General features: G+C 36.2%; 1 protein-coding gene across 2 annotated transcripts in view; it reads right to left on the bottom strand.

The window, feature by feature from the left end:
• Positions 1 to 17,579, bottom strand: part of Exo84 (exocyst complex component Exo84) — a 210,753-nt gene that overhangs the window by 189,232 nt on the left and 3,942 nt on the right. The gene's annotated exons all lie outside the window — the stretch shown is intronic.

Genomic DNA, 17,579 nt, shown 5'->3' with positions numbered 1-17,579 from the left:
CAGTGAAAATTTGGCCCTCATTCATTTTAATGTTCCCTCTCAGAGCCTTATACACCTCAATGTGGTCTCCTCTAGAGTGGCAGTTGTTCTGTAGCCCACATATTCAGTTTCCTCACACAGGTGCTTTTTTGTGGATATCATCAAGTGGGTTGCCCAGCTCTTTCATGAGGCTCAATGTGGTATCTACACTTTTGAATTTAAATGTCAGCAATTCTGCCAAGATACAATGGGAGGGAGTAAATGTTGAGAGCCATGTCAATTAATTCAGCCCTGGAGAGAATTTGCAGGTGTGGTCTGTGCTTGTTAACAGGAGAAACTGTTTGTACAGGGATGGGATACACTTAAATACAAGGGATGCAAGAATATAGGTGGGTCAGAAAAAAGCTAGTTTGGGGAGAATACACAGACTAAGAGATAAACTAGAGCCACAGACATAGGTGAAAGTGATTCTTGTACTGCTTCTATTGGAACATGCAGAAACCTGGAAAGCAAGGTGGTGAGGATTTAAAGCCCTGTTGTGGGTCGTCAAGGAACAAATAAATGCATGGGCTGTTTTAGGGTAACTAAGGGTAAGAATGTGTGTTTACTTGCATATACATTAATGCAAGGAGCACTGTAAATAAATTCGATGAAGGTGAAGTACTGATTAAGTCATCAAATAACATTGTAAGGAGGGCAGAGACATGGTGTCACTCAGACATAAGTGATGAGAATTTAAATATGGAAAGTACAAATGTATACAGACAGGACAGGAAGTTGTGGAGCAGTTATGTTCTTAGTTACAAAGCACATAAAATCTAAGGCAGTGAATCCAGTTGACATGGGTGATCAGTGCAATGTTAAGTCAGTTTAGCATAGCATAAGCACTGTGTAAACAAAAATGAAAGTAGGGGTGTTCAATAGTCTAACAACTGTGGTGAGTACAATAAACAGCTATACAGAAAAATAGGATGGAAAAGTAAATCAGAATATCTTATAATGGGGGATTTTATCTTTCCAGATATTGACTGGAACTTGTGGGTTGGTCACTCACAGTATAGCAAAAACTTTTGTGGATTTATTGGATGACTTGTTTTCTACAGCAGCATGTTAGAGAGGTAACAAGAGGAAGCAATACCTTGACCTTGTTATCAGCAGCAATTCTTCAAGCATTAAGAATCTGCAAGTAAAAGACCGACTGGTGGCAATGATCACAGTGTACTAATGTGGAATTTAATTAAAGACATAACTACTCTCAAGGGTGAAGGGAAAGGCTTTTACTTTTTTAAGGGTGAATACAGTGGTCTTAAGCAGTTTTTAAATTCTATGCAGTAGGACCAACTACATGTAATAGTATTACATGAACAAGTGTAAATTTTATTTTTGGATTTTTATTTGAATGAAACTTAATACATAGTTAGAGAAATTATAAAATTATAAAATATCTAATGCTATTTAGTCTCGTTGAAATTATATGAAGTCAGGAGGACTGTCTTATCCTTTCATGTGTTATTGTAGCAAGCAGAATTTGAACTGTCTAGTTAATGCAATTATCACTCACAGTAGAACAAATTTGCCTTCACAATGTTGCCTGATACTGCACTACTTTCAAACAAATGGCATTGCACAAAAGATTAATGTGCCTTTTTTTAACAGATGAGACAATGCCATAACAGCTTCTTTGAGGACTTATTGGTCCCTTATTGGATATTAGGCATTCTCTTTCAGTCACATCCAAAAATTCTGTTTTGATCGGGGGGGGGGGGGTTAATATATTCCACATTGGTAGATTTCGTGGCAATACAATTATATAATATAAAACAAAATGTTCCTGGGGATGGGGGCTAACCCCCTTACACAATATCATTTATTTTAAAACAGTGCAATATACTAGGGCAAGTTTGTTCTACTGTTTGCAATATCGCTGCATGAACTAAGCAGTTTAAGTCCTGCTGCCCACAAAAGTACATGAAATTCTCATGAAATTACAAGAAAATCCATCCTGCATATAACTGGATAAATTAATACTGTCAAACAGAGAAAACTGCAAAAGTTGTTTTTTTAGGTGGCAGTTGTTCAGTTTTAGGCAAATCAGCGACCTAGACCAGTGGTGTGCAAACTTAATTCGCTCACAACCCCCTTTATTAAATATAAAATGGACGCAACTCCTCAATGTAAACCCGAGGTAGGATGACCAGATTTTTAGAGAACAAAAATGGCATTTTATAAATTATGTAGTAGAAAATTATATTCGAGTACTGAGAAAGGAATAAAAAAATTGCCTCCTTTTTAATTTACACATTAAAATAATTGTTTAATATTTTAATTGAATACATACAGCAAAGACAAAAAATCAAATTCTTATTCTTCAATTAAAATTACAAAACAATAAAAAATGAACAATTACAAAACAAAACAATTAGAAGGATGAGCCTGATTAATCGATAATATCTGGCTCAATATTTGAAATTGTCAATCTCATGTCATCTTCTGATCAAGTCTAGAGCGTTGTTTTGCTTTTATAACTGTTAATTTTGAGAAGCCAACCTCACATAAATATGTAGACCAGAAAGATAGCAAGTTTGTATCACCATTTTCAATAATTCTGGATACTCGTCTCGAAGAGAACGCCAAAATTTTTCACAAGTCGTAGCCTTGAAACGAGCACGTAATGATTCATCAGACGACGGGTCAATAAGATCTTCCTTTTGCTCAATAGTAATTTCGGGACACGAAGAAATTTCAAAAGTAAAGGGATCATGAATCCAGTGCAAGTTTTTTTCTGGAGATACATTAAATTGTTTGGAAAAATTCTTAATTAGCATTGTTAGGTGGGTGGTAATGATATCCTAAATTGTAAAATGTCAATATTATTGCTATTAACAAAATCAGAAAAACAAGGGAACATGTCAATATTATTACTCTCCAATTCAGTTTTCCAAAGATTAAGCTTCTTTTTGAAAGCTTCTATTTTATTAGTTCCCTGTCCTTGAAGACTTAAATTTAAATCATTAAGTTTTTCAAATATATCAACAAAGTAACTAAGTCTTCCAAGCCATTTTTAATTTATAAACAATTGAGCATGGTTCTGATTTCGATTCAATAAAATTAATAAATCTTCATGTTTTAAGTCAAAAAGATGTTGCAACACTTTACCAATGGACAACCATCCTACTTTCATATATAAAAGAAGTGTTTCATAAGCAGATTCATCTGCTATTTAAGCTTCCACTTTTAACAAAATTGATTGCACTTACTGCATCTTTCAAACCTTCATGCAAATCAGTTTGCATTTCCTTCACTATTATGCTTCCCTATATATAATGCAGTGATTAAAAGCTATTTGGAGAAATTACCTTTTTTTGCCTTTTAAACCTTTATTTTCTCCCATTAATGCAGCCACACCATCAGTACAAATCGCAACACATTTGTTCCACTTTGGGCAATATTTGTTTGAAACAAAATATTTATAACATCAAAAATCTTCTCACCGTTGTTCTTCCATCCAAAGCTTTGCAAAATAGAAAAATCCTCCAAAATATCTCCCTTGTTAGCAGTATCTGACATAAACAATAACTTGAGCAAGGCTGGAAATATCTGTGGATTCATCTAACAGTATTACAAAAATTGGACTTTCAATCGATTTAATAAATTGAATTTTATGTTGTCCACGATAACTGTAATACACCACGAGACTGTGTCTCTGGACAGAGGAATGTTTTTTAAATGTTGCTGTACTTTTCTCCATGCATAATTTAAATAATTTTTGTTGCAGCAGGGAAAACAAGAGATTCAGCAATAGTATGTGATATCAATTTTTTTCCTATTAAATATGAAACTTCCAACAATGCTCTTAAAGCTTTGCAAGGAACTGCTGTATGTTTCTTCCTGAAACATTTCTGACCTTGTGTGGTGTTGACGTGTCTTTTGAAAAAGGATTCAGTTTTTTTCATTAGCTCTGGATGTTTCATATGTAAGTGTCTTTTTAATTTAACAGGCTTCATGCTTTTGTTAGCCAGTTTTTTGTAACGTATTACACACACAGGACATTGCTCATCATCAACAACACTATAAGTGAAGCCATACTTCATAAATTCCTCTTGATATTTTCTATTCTTTTTTATTCCTCTTGATTTGGAATATGATGGCCAGGACTGCACCAGGCTATACAGCCGCCCTGATGCAAATTTCTTATTGCCGCCCCCATGATAATTTTTCTTATATAATTTTTTTTTGGTGGAATTTAAAAAAAAAAATTTCCAAAATAATATATATTTTTAACCAAATTTGCTTCACTTGCACCTAGTGTCTCAAGCTGAATTGAAATATCAATGTCTTGGACAGGTGATAATTCACATGCTTAAGTTCCTTCATCAATAGTAGTAAAGATAGAGGAAGTCGATTGACCTGGCTGTGGCTGGATGTCCAGAACTTGTGTTTTTTTATTTGGTTTTATTTTTATTGAACTTGTGTTTTTTTATTTGGTCGCTTTTCATTTTTTTCCCTTTTTCTGTATTCATAATCGGAGAATCATTTCCTTCCATCAGATATGGGTTTCCTTCCATCAGAAAGGGATGCTCTTACCAAGAAAGGCTTAAGTTCTGCAAATTGCAGCACCTGGAGAGTAGGCACCTGCAAGGTGATCTGATTGGCGTGTATAAGGCCTTGAATGGGTTGAGCAAGCTGAATGCTGATGGGATTCTTCCTCTTGCTCAGACTAAGAACCTGAGAGGGCACAGTTCCAAATTGAGGAAAGATAGTTATAGAATAGATGTACGGAAATTTGCCTTTAGCCAGAGGATAGTTGATTGGTGGAACAGGCTTCCATCTTTTGTTGTGGAAGCTAATAGCCTAAATAAATTTAAGGCTGAGCTGGACAGGCATTTGAAACGAATGAAGGGGTGAAATGGGAGCGTTTTTTTTTTTGGCTGATGCTGCATAAGCTTGCTTTTTTGCATCGTATACCTCTACTAATGCTAATATCTGAGAAATATTGAAAAAAAAAAAAAAAAAACAAAGTTTTAAAGTTAAAATTTATTATTTGTTAATATAGAATACCACAAAATATTCTTCAATACACTGAACTTTTCTTCATCAATAGTAGTAAAGCTAGAGGAAGTCGATCGACCTGGCTGTGGCTGGATGTCCAGAAACCCAGTAATCAAACTGGTTGCTTTTTTATTTAGTCACTTAATTTTTTTTCCCCTTTCTGTATTCATAACCAGAGACTTGTCTCCTTCCATCAGACATCTGAGAAATATTGAAAAAAAAAAAAAGTTTTAAAGTTAAAATGCATTATTTGTTAATATTTTGAAGACAATACGCTCAAGGCATAATATGTTATGGGTTGAAATTAACTATATAATATCGGTGTAAATACACCATAGTTTTTAACTACACCATAAATTTAACTACTTACATAGGTGTAAGTAGTTAAATTTATGGCATAGTTTAGATGTTATCTCATATTGTGGCTACCTTCACAACAAGATACCAGGTATTGCACTACTTCCAATAAATAACACTTCTCTAGTAGAGGAGACTACTGTTATTTATTCTCTGTGGGCACTACCACCCAGAAGCGTTTCGGAGCTTGTTGGCTCACTCATCAGTGGGCGGGAAGGTATGCTGGTAATGCAGACATGCAATCACTGTTGTGAAGTTAATTCCACAATATGAGAGATGCCAAATGGTAAAGACAATGATAATATTTTGAAGACTAAATGCTCAAGACATAATATGTTATGGGTTGAAATTAACTATATAATATCGGAATTAACTTCGCAACCGTGATGGCATGTCTGCATTACCTGCCTGCCCACTGATGAGTGAGCCAACAAGCTACGAAACGCGTCTGAGTGGTGATGCCCACAGAGAATATATAACAGTAGTCTCCTCTACTAGAGAAGTGTTATTTATTTGAAGTAGTGCAATACCTGGTATCTTGTTGTGAACGTAGCCACAATATGAGATAAAATCTAAACGATGCTGTTACACGTAAGTAGTTAAACTTATGGGTAAACTATGGTGTATTTACACCAATATTATATAATTATTTGTTAATATAAAATACCACAAAACACATTCTTCAATACATTGAACTTTTAGTCTCCTTAGTCTTTGCCGTCTCTTTTAGTGTTTACAGAACATTGGTCTTTACCGCCTCTTGGTCTCTGCCGCCGTGGTGCAGTACACCACTTGCACCACCGGGTTGCCATGGCTCTGATGATGGCTCTCTACCAGAAACTGGTGGTTGCACTTTGAAATGTCCAAATTTTCACATGATATATTTCTTACTTTATTAGCTTCTGAACTACCCGTGGCAACATTACTGTCATCACTCCTCAGCCATTTTGTTCCAATTACCCAATTGCCCATGGTAAAATATTGTTTTTTCCTTCTTAAAAACAACAATAAAAACAATGAAACATACAATATAAAAAGTAGCAGAAGAATGAAAAACACATCCAAGTTTATATGAAAGCACCGAATTATGAAGCAGAATAAAGTGTGCGTGCAACACACTTCTATTGCAGCACAATTTCTTCGTTATGTTTCAAATTATTACAAGTATCTCATATGGTCAATATCTAAGCAGAGTGTGTATAAATTCAGTGATAGATTTGGGTCAATTGATTCCTGTCCTCAGGCACTGGGGTCTGCTAGTATTAACAATATGAGTCCATACTGTCCATAACATGGGTCTATAACACTACGGGTCCATAGCCAGTGAGCAAATTAAGGCATATTCCCAACGCAGTAAGCAGTAGGGTTCATTTGTATCTCAGAATTAGTTTGAGTAGTAAGTTTTCTACACCTACAGTATTGAAAAAGTAATTTTAACAATAGGTTTTTAGCTTTTATGTACACCAAAAATAAATTCATTTAAAATTTGCCGCAACCTCTTTAATTTATCCCATGACCCCTCTGGGGGTCGTGCCCCACAGTTTCCGCACCATTGATCTAGACCATGTTGCACCATTTTTGCATTACATCTATACATGCATGTGTTCACAGGGCAGAAAAACCCAGAATAACTCACAAGGAAAGCCCTACTACCTCTGATTGAGATCAGCTAAATATTGCTTCAATTGAAGATGACATTAAAAATTTAAAAATTCCTCCAGTTGTGAACAAAAATCAAACTAAGGCCTCTTCAAATAAATGACACCATACATACTCTCACATATACTACCTCTGACTGAGATCAGCTAAATATTGCCTCAATTGAAGATGACATTAAAAATTCCTCCAGTTGTCAACAAAAATCAAACCAAGGCCTCTTCAAATAAATGACAAGTAAAACCACCATATACTCTCACTAAGGACTAGTTTGGTTTTTCTGGAAATGTCAGTAGTAGTAAAACTACAAAGTTTAAGCCCCTCCCACCCTAATGAGATTTACAAACAGGGGACCTGTTTGCAAATCTCATTAGTGTGGGAGGGGCTTAAACTGTAAAAATTTCATTAAAATTTGTGGGAGGGACTGAATTTTTATAAAAATTTCATCAAAATCTGTACAATACTAGTTTCCCAGTCCCATGACTCTTTGTCCCCTTCCCCCTGCAGTGCGACAATATGGTAGTTTTGCAACTGTATGTCAGCCTGACACTATGAACTTTGGGCATCAAAACACGCTTTTTCTATTGCTAATTATCAATTAATCACTAATTTTGTATATAAACAGCAAGAGAATCTCATGACTTTCTTCCCCATGCCATAATTACACTGTAGGTTATTGCAGGGTAGTCCTGGTGCTCAGTGGGAATGATATGAGAATTAATATTGAGGAAATGGATAGCAAGAAAGAGTTCTGTTTGCCTGGATTGAGAAGGAGGGCCATTTGTTGGAAATTGAAGCCCTTTTCTGGTCCAAGGCTTAAGTGCATTGTACTTGGCACTATTCACTTCCCCAAGGGTTATTTTTTGTGTTGTAGGTTACCATGTGTTAATTTTATAGAGCACTAAGAAAATTTATGGCTCTGAGTGAAACCTTGCCAGAAATATTCAAATTGGGGAAGGGGAGATAAATAATCCAACAGTTCTTATGGTTACCAGATTGTCCGACTTTTATAAATAACACTAACTTGAGCACTATAGGTTTACTAATTTTCTGAAAATTAGATGTACATTATCAGATTTTACTGCATTATTATTCAAAATTAAATAATACTTCAATTTTCATTTTTGGGTTATAATCTTTTTTTTTTTTTTTTTTTTAAAGTATGGATTTAATTATGTGTTTAATTATGTATTAATAATTATAATGCAATGATGACAAACCAATGACACTGAAAAGAAGTTAGAGTCCACACTTAATGAAGGACAACTGAGGCCCAAATATCAGTAGGAGTGCTATACATTACTGGCAAACAAAGATTGTCTTGAAAGTTGCATTTTATTTTTAAAACACATTTAATTAAAGGTTTGTCACCACTGTGCAATGTATATGTAATTCATTATAAGGATACATTTGAGTCAATGAACTTGTCAGCAATCATCCAAGGAATGTATCCCTTGCTGTTGTTGTTGTTTGGTTTTTTTTTAGGAGCATTAGCAACTAAGGCCATATTGCTCCAGGAATATGCGGTGGTCATTCCCTGACCTTTCCGCATCCTCCATATTTGGTGGTATCCCTTGCAAATACAGATGATAGGGTGTATGTAATTTGCAAACTGTTCTGCAACAAAAGAATCAAGTACTTTGATCTTTTCGTTCCTTATGTAATTTCATATTAATTTGGAATGCTTTAATAACTAATGCTCATACCGCTGACCATTTCAGCAATATAAGCTATGGAGCCTTCCTTCCTCAGTGACAACATAGATAAAATAACTTAAAACCAAATACAGAGAGAGAGAGAGAGAGAGAGAGAGAGAGAGAGAGAGAGAGAGAGAGATGAAAAGTCTTGAATAAATAATGATCACTAAAATGTAATAAAAGTGCTGTAATAAAATGTCGAGTTAGGTTATTATTATTTGTATATTTTTATTTCATTGCAAGTTTTATGCAGATTCTGAATTTCATTAATAATTGCAGTATAACTGCATTCCTATCTAGATGGTCCTGCATTAGTTTTTTAACCAGTGAGTCCATTATTTTATTGGGAACAGACTTAAGGAGCTAGGAGTATAGTTAATAAATTTGATGAGTTTGAAGTGCTGGTCAAGACATCAAAGGCGGATATCGTTGGGATAACAGACAGGGGTTGTGACACAGATATAAGCAGTGCAGAATTGGAATTTTGGGAGTACAATGTGTACAGAAAGGATAGACAGGACAAGAAGGGAGGAGGGGTTATGCTATTAGTTAAGAAACACAAAATCTAAGGAAATGCATCCAATTGACATTGGTGGACAATGCAATGTTGAGTCAGTTTGATGTGACATAAGCACTGGGAAAGGAAAAATGAAAGTAGGTGTGTGTTATAGGCCTAATGAATCTGATGAGTATAATGAGCAATTGTGCAGAGAAATAGAGTGGGACAATAAATCAGAATGTGTTATAATGGGGGATTTTAACTTTCCAGATATTGACTGGAAATTGTGGATTGTTCACTCGCACACTAGCAAGACTTTTTTGGATTTATTGGATGACTGTTTTCTAAAGCAGCATGTTTGAGAGGCAACCAGAGGGAATAATACTCTTGATTTTATAATTAGCAGTGATTATTCAAGCATTAAGAATTTGTAGATAAAAGAACCACTGGCTGACAGTGATCATAATGTACTGATTTACTTAAAATTGTAACTACCAACAAGGGAAATGGGAAAGGCTTTTGCTTTCGTAAAGGTGACTACAGGGGTCTCAGACAGTTTTTAAATTCTATACAGTGGGATCAACTGATGATGTTACCAACATTGAATTCTAAATAAGAAACTTTCAGGAACTTAATATTAGAGGCTACTAGGCTTTTCATACCAACTAAGAAATACTGTTCAAGGTTTAGGCCTAAATGGATGTCAGATGAATTAATGAGGCTCATGGCAGAGAAGAAAAATGTATGGGACACATAAAAATTATCAGGTGACACAGAAGTATATGGTAGATATCAGCTAGTCTGTATAAGCTAGTTACAAAGGAGGTTAGGCAAGTGAAGGCACATTATGAGAAATCTTTGACAAAGGATGCAAAGAAAAACAGCAAAGACTTCTTTACTTATATAAACTCAAAGGAAGGCGATAAATCAGATTGGTCCACTTGATATCAATGGGTTGACTGTAGATGATCATTCTCAGATAGCTGCCAAACTAAATGAGCATTTTGCATCTACATTCGCACATGAGGAGTTATTCAAGGACGAGAAGGCCAGATGTGTAGCAAAATCTAAACAGGGAGTTAAATGATTTTGTAATAACTCAGAGCAAAGTGGAGGAGAAATTGTTGAAGTTAAACATAAGAAAGGCAACTGGATGAAGGAGGGGATCTATCCAGTTATATTAAAGGAGGCAGCAAAGGAAGTAAGCAAACCCTTAGCCATAATTATGAGAGCTTCCTTGGACTCAGGGGAGGTCCCTATGGACTGGAGGTGTGCAAATGTGTTACCAGTTCACAAAGGGGGTTCAAAAGGTGACACAAGTGGCTAAAGACCTGTTAGTTTAACTTGTGTTCAGGGAAAATAATGGAGTCACTGGTTAAAGAAGCAGTGCATGATCATCTAGACAAGACTGCAGTAATAGTTAAGGCAGAATGTGTTTGTTAAAAGGAGGTCTTGTCTGAACAATTTGATTGGATACTACAATATGGTCACAAAGGAACTGGATCCAAAAAATAATTTTGATATCTTATATTTGGATTTCAGGAAAGCTTTTGATACTATTGCACATGGAAGACTGCTGTACAAAATGGAGCGGTATGGCATTATGGGTAAGTTGCTACAATGGATAAACAGATGATTGAGTGGGAGACGACACGGAGTGTTAATCAATGGACACTGCACTTATTGGAAGAGTGTTATTAGTGGAGTTCCCCAGGGTTCAGTGCTGGGCCCATTGTTGTTTTGTGAATTCATCAATGATATTGATGAAGGCTTAATGTCAAAGTTTGCAGGTGATACAAAGGTTGGTATGGTTGATAATGACAGTGAAGACAGTATGCTACTCCAACTGGATCTAGATAAGTTGAACAAATGGGCTGAGAAGTGGCAAATGAACTTTAACATTCACAAATGTAAATTACTGCATATGGGTAGCAATAACACAAGAGAAACGTACCAACCATGTGGTAATACACTCAGGGAAGTGGAAAGCAAAAAATACCTGAGGGTAATTGTGCCATCAGATATAAAGTTCGCTGAGCAGTGCAGATGGGATGCCGGGACAGGTCATGGAGTCTTGTCAATGACATATAGAAATTTTGCTAGCAGGGACAGGGAGGTGATTATCCCATTGTACAAGGCAATGGTCATGGCACACCTTGAGTACTGTGTACAGGTCTGGATTTCTCATTTTAGGAAGGATGTAGAGTTGCTAGAATGAGTACAAAGAAGGGCAACAAGATTAGTGAGGGGAACAAAGAGGTGCTATTACCAAGAAAGGCTTAATTTCTGCAAATTGCAGCACCTGGAGAGTAGGCACATGCAAGGGGATCTGATTGAGGCATAAAAAGCCTTGAATGGGTCAAGCAAGCTGAATGCATGGGATTCTTCCTCTTGCTTAGTTTAAGAACCTGAGGGGGCACAGATTCAAACTGAGGAAAGACAACTGTAGAATAGATGTGTGGAAATTGGCCTTTAGCCAGAGGGTAGTTGATTAGCGGAACAGACTTCCATCTCTTGTTGTGGAAGTTGATAGCTTAAATAAATTTAAGGCAGAGCTGGACAGGCATTTTGAATGAATGGAGGGGTGAAATAGAAGGGGTTTTTTTTTTTTTTTTTTTTTGTTTGGCTGATGCTGCATAAGCTTGCTTTCTTGCATCGTATTCCTCACTAATGCTAATAACAGGCATGTCTATAATTATTGGAAGGCTGTGATAAATTACGATGTGTGTCTGATTTTGCCTTGTTGGGTCCATCGCTATTTGTGTTTACATCACACCAAACCTACTAAGTTGAGCGCAGTGTCTAGTTTGCTCCTGGTGGCTGATTCTTTGGGAGGGGCATGCTGAAATGCCAGTAACAGTGATATTAAACTAACAGATCTGTAATTACTCATGTCACCATTTGATCCTACTTTGTGAACTGGAGATACATTCATAGATCTCCAGTCGTAGGAACCACCCCTGCATCAAAAGATGCCCTCATAATTATGGCTAACGGTCTGCTTACCTCCTTTGCTGCCTCCCTTAATATAATTGGATACATTCCATCCATCCCACGCATTATTTTTATTTTTAGCTTCAAATAATTTCTTTTTCACTTTCCTTTCAGTTATCACAAATTCATTTATCTCCCCATTACAGTTTGATAAACTTTTGAAATCCCCTTCCCTAAAGAATTCCTCAAGTGTGAATGTAGTTACAAAATGCCTATTCAGTTCATCAGCAACCTGATCAGGGTAATCAAGAGAACCCATTGACATCAAGTGGCCCAATGTGACTCAACCCCTTCTTTTTACTGTTAATATAAGCATAGAAGTGTTTGCTGCTGTCCTTTGCATTCTTTGCCAGAGATGTCTCATAAACTGTCTTAGCTTCACTAACTAACTTTGTGACTTAATTACAAGCTAATTTTTATATATACACCATAGGCTTCAGTATTATCTGATAATTTATATGTCTCCATGCATTTTTCTTCTCTTCCACAAGTCTCATCAGTTCATCTCACATCCATTAGGTCTAAACCTTAACAATATTTCTTAGTTGGTATGAAAAGCCTAGTAGCCTCTATGATTACTTCCCTGAACGTTTGCCACTTAGAATTTCTGTTAGTAATGCCCTCGGTTGGTCCCACTGCGTAGAATTTAAAAACTGTCTGAGACAAGAGCACTGTAGCCATCCTTAAGAAAGCAAAAGCCTTTCCCTTTACTCTTGAGAGTTTGTTATGTTTGTTATTTATTTGGTTTTTAGGAGCATTAGCAACTAAGGCCATATTGCTCCGGGGATATGCGGTGGTCATTCCCTGACCTTTCCGCATCCTCCGTATTTAGTAGTCATGGACTCAAACCCCAGTCTAATCAAGAAGTGTGTGCTACGCACTGCTGCTCCTGCCCACCAGGCTATGGAGGCACCCCTGGAGAGTAGTTATGTCTTTAATTAAATTCCACATTATTACACTGTGAAGACTGCAATACTGTGAGTCTTTCATCTGTAGATTCTTAATGCATGAAGTATTTAACAATGGATTAAAAGGATTTAAAAGGATTTATTTAACAATGTAATTACCATCAAGGGTAAAGGAAAGGGTTTTTGCATTTGTAAAAGTGACTAAAGTGGTCTCAAACAGTTTTTAAATTCTATACAGTGGAACCAACTGATGATGTTACCATCAGCAAATTCTAAATGAGAAACATTCAGGGAAGTAATCATGGATGCTACTAGGCTTTTTGTTCCAACTAAAAAATACTGTTCAAGATTTAGGTTTAAATGCATGTCAGATGAACTGATGAGCAGATGAAATAATGGCATGTGTGGCAGAGAAGAAAAATGCATGGGATAAATATAAATTATCAGGTGACACAGAAGCTCATGGTAGTAGATATAAGCTAGTCTGTAATCAAGTCACAAAGGAGGTTAATCAGGTGAAGGCAAATTATGAGAAATCTTTGGCAAAGGATGCAAAGAGGAACAGCAAAGATTTCTATACTTAAGTAAACTCTACAATGAAAGGGATGAATAAAATTGATCCACTTGATATCAATAGTTCAACTGTTGATGATCCTATTCAGGTAGCTGACAAACTGAATGGGTATTTTGCATCTACATTCACACATGAGTTATTTAGGGAGGAGAATGCCAGATGTTTATCAAACTCTAACAGGGAGCTAAAGGACTTTACAATAACTGAGAGCAAAGTGGAAGAGAAATTGTTGAAATTAAACATAAGAAAGGCACCTGGGGTGGATGGAATCTATCCAGTTATATTAAAGGAGGCAACAAAGGAAGTAAGAAAAGCATTAGCCATTATTATGAGAACACCCCTGGATTCAGGGGGAGGTCCCCATGGACTGGAGATGTGCAAATGTATCCACAATTCACAAATGGGGTTCAAAGGGTGACATAAGTAATTATAGACTTGTTAATATAACTTCTGTTCAGGGGGAAATAATGGAGTCCTCAGTTAATGAAGCATTCCAGGATCATCTAGACCAGTGGTTCTCAATAGAGGCCATGCCGTATTTCTGAGGGTCCACAGGTAAAAGTCATAAAATTGGCGGCCATGGAAACTGCTAAGGGACCATGAAAAGTTCACTTATAAAATAAAATTATTACTAATATAAAAAAGAAATTAGTGAGATCCTTGTGGATCTCACTAAATTAAGGGACAATAATATTATTGTAATATTTTTTGTTAGGAACATAATTGTATATTGTGAATAAACAAAATATTACATGAGTAAAAATTCTATTATAAATAAAGATTGTAGTTAATTTATTATAAATAAAGATTGTAGATATTCCTTATATTATAAACAAATAATGCATTTATTATAATTAAACAATATGAGGGGTAGGGCCACAGAGGTGAATGAAACTCAAAAGTGGGCGACAAACAAAAAAAAAGTTGAGAACCACTGATGTAGACAATACTGCAGTTATAGTTCAGACACAGCATGGACTTGGTAAGGGGAAGTCTTATCTGACCAATTGGATTGGATACAAGGAACTGGTTGCAAAAAATAATTTTGATATCATATACTTGGATTTCAGGAAAGCTTTTGATACTGTTGCACATAAAACACTGCAGTACAAATTAGAGCAGTATGGCATTAAAGGCAAGTTCTTGCTCTGGATAAAGGGATGGCTGAGTGGGAGAAGACTGAGTGGTAATCAATGGACACTGCTCTTTGTAGATTAATGTTATTAGTAGAGTCCCTCAGGGTTTCATGTTGGGCCCATTGTTGTTTTCTGTATTTATCAATGATACTGATGAAGATATATCAGGCTTGATATGAAGGTTTGCAGACAATTTGAAGGTTCGCAGCATTGTTAATGACAGTAATGACAGCATGCTATTGCAACAGGAACTAGAAATGTTGGCCAGATGGGCTGAGAGGAGGAAACTGAAGTTTAACATTGACAAATGCAAAAGTACTGCATATGGGCAGCAATAATCCCAGAGTAACATACCAACTTGTGGTAGGGTAGTGGAGGTACTCCACTACCCTACCACATTCTCCACTACGCTCAGGATAGTGGAGAATGAAAAAGACCTGGAGGTTATTGTGTAACCAGATATGAAATTTGCTGAACAGCCCAAGGGGTCTTGTCAATGATATACAGTAATTTTGCTAGCAGGGATATGGAGGTGATTATCCCTTTTTATAAGGCAATGATGATACCACATCTTGAGTACTGCACACAGGTTTGGAGGCCTCATTTTAGGAATGATGTAGAACTGCTGGAATGAGTACAGAGAAGGGCAATGAGATTGTTGAGAGGAACAAGAGGTTGCTCTTACCACGCTTAAGTTCTGCAAATTGCAGCAAAGATCACCTTGCAGGAGGCTAGGCAAAGTGATCTTTGCCTGGTCTTTGAATTTCCCAAGGTGATCTGATTGAGGTGTATAAGGCTTTGAATAGTTCGAGCACACTCAATGCTGATGGGATTCTTCCTCTTACTCGGATTATGAACCTGAGGGGAAATAAGTTCAAACTGAGGAAAGACAATTGCAGAATGCAGAAATTTGCCTTTAGCCAATGGGTAGGTGATTGCCCGGAAAAAAATGTCATCTGTTGTTGTAGAAGTTGTTAGCTTAAATAAATTCACAGAAGAACTAGACAAACTTTTGAAGCGAATGGATGGATGAAATGGGAAGGGTTTTTTTTTCTTTCTTTTTTTTTGGCTGATGCTGTATGAGCATGCTCTCTTGCATCATATGTCTCTACTAATGCTAATTCTAATATCATTAGTGACAACGTATATAAAATATCACCTTTTGTGCCCTTAAAATATGTACAACAAAGGTATTATTGTTGCACAACATGTACAACAGTTTCACTTTTTATGCCTTACAACATCATCTGATTTTTCCCCTGGCTCACACATCCCCTATCCTTTTTGCACAATATATTTCCCATTTTCCCTGATAGTCACCAAGAATATTCAACTCCTGTGGTACCAGCGCATTCTAGCTTGTCCAGTGTTGCCTGATTAATTCCTTCAAGGGCATCCATCCCACTCTTCAAGCTCATCAGAACACTGTGTTGGCACCCAATTTCTTCACACTCTCTGCACGAAATGCACACAAAAATATCTCCCTTGGCTGCCATATCCTGTTCCAGATAGATCCACAAACATTGCACAAGTTGCATATTTCATTAGAACATAATTTATAGGAGAATCTCCCTTTACGGTTCTCCCTGAGCCATAGCACTCTCACTAGTTTGCTGCTCTAATCTGGGATGTGATTTCCATTTAAATACAATTTAATCAATTAACAATGAAAATTAATAAATTAATTCACAATGCTAAACTAAAATAATAGCTTCCTAAATGCTATGATATGTATTATGCTATCAAGTTCAAGTAATCATATATTATGCTATACCATTATGGTTGCAAAGTTCTAAACTAGTTATATCTTTACTAAAAGTAAAATTTCTGAACTAAAAACAAAAAAAAAATGCCAAGCTATGCGATTAGAACTTTCGAGCTACTTATTTTTCAAAATTAAAAAGCTTCAATTCCACTGCAGTACTAGTTACATGCTATAGCATTCAATACGATATACATGCTATGATATACTTGGATGAAAAGTGATTTTCTTATAGGAAGAGACACCAATTCTGTAATCTACAAATTTGAAAACTAAGCATCTGTTTGAAGATCTGATTAAGATGTTCAAGGGCGAAAAAGGGTTTTTGTTTTATGAAAACCCCAAACACGAGAAGTATTAGAACTTATAGTACTTAGTACCGTGCATGGGTTGGAAGTTGAGAAAATGAAAGAAGACATTTGTTAACATTAGATTTAAACTTCTGCAGACTGTAATTTTCAGGAAATATGTATGAAGGAAGGTTGTTCCAGAAAACGGCAGTTGAATGAATAAACGAGGAAGATGAAAAGTTGGTCCTGTGAGTTTGAAGTTGGACAGTAAATGGATGTCGGCTGGTGGTGGCACATGTTCGAACTGTTTTGAAAGTGAGAGCAGGAATTATAGAAGCCAATTCAGAAGAACAGTGCCCATGGAAGTATCTGTAGAAGGGGCATGCAGCAGAAACAGTATGTCTATGAGACAGAGTGGAGAGACTCTGTTAGAGATGAGTCATTAATTAACCTAACTGCCCTCTTCTGAATGGAATATAGAATCCTGAGAGAGGTTCTCGGGGCACTGCCCCAGATGTGGGAACAATATTCCATGGTAGGGCATATTTGCGATTTGTACAGAGTACAAACTTAACGTTTGAGACATATTTTTTCTTTTTAGGATGATACAAATTTAAATTAATTAAAGATAATTAAAATGTATATAAGAAAATTTCTTTATTTAAAGAGTAATCAACT

This window comes from Mastigoproctus giganteus, chromosome 5 (genome assembly GCF_048544385.1).
Source record: "Mastigoproctus giganteus isolate SK-2022 chromosome 5, ASM4854438v1, whole genome shotgun sequence".
NCBI lineage: Eukaryota > Metazoa > Arthropoda > Arachnida > Uropygi > Thelyphonidae > Mastigoproctus > Mastigoproctus giganteus.
The sequence above is the reverse complement of the archived record's forward strand: the minus strand, read 5'-3'. Positions and strand labels throughout refer to the sequence as shown.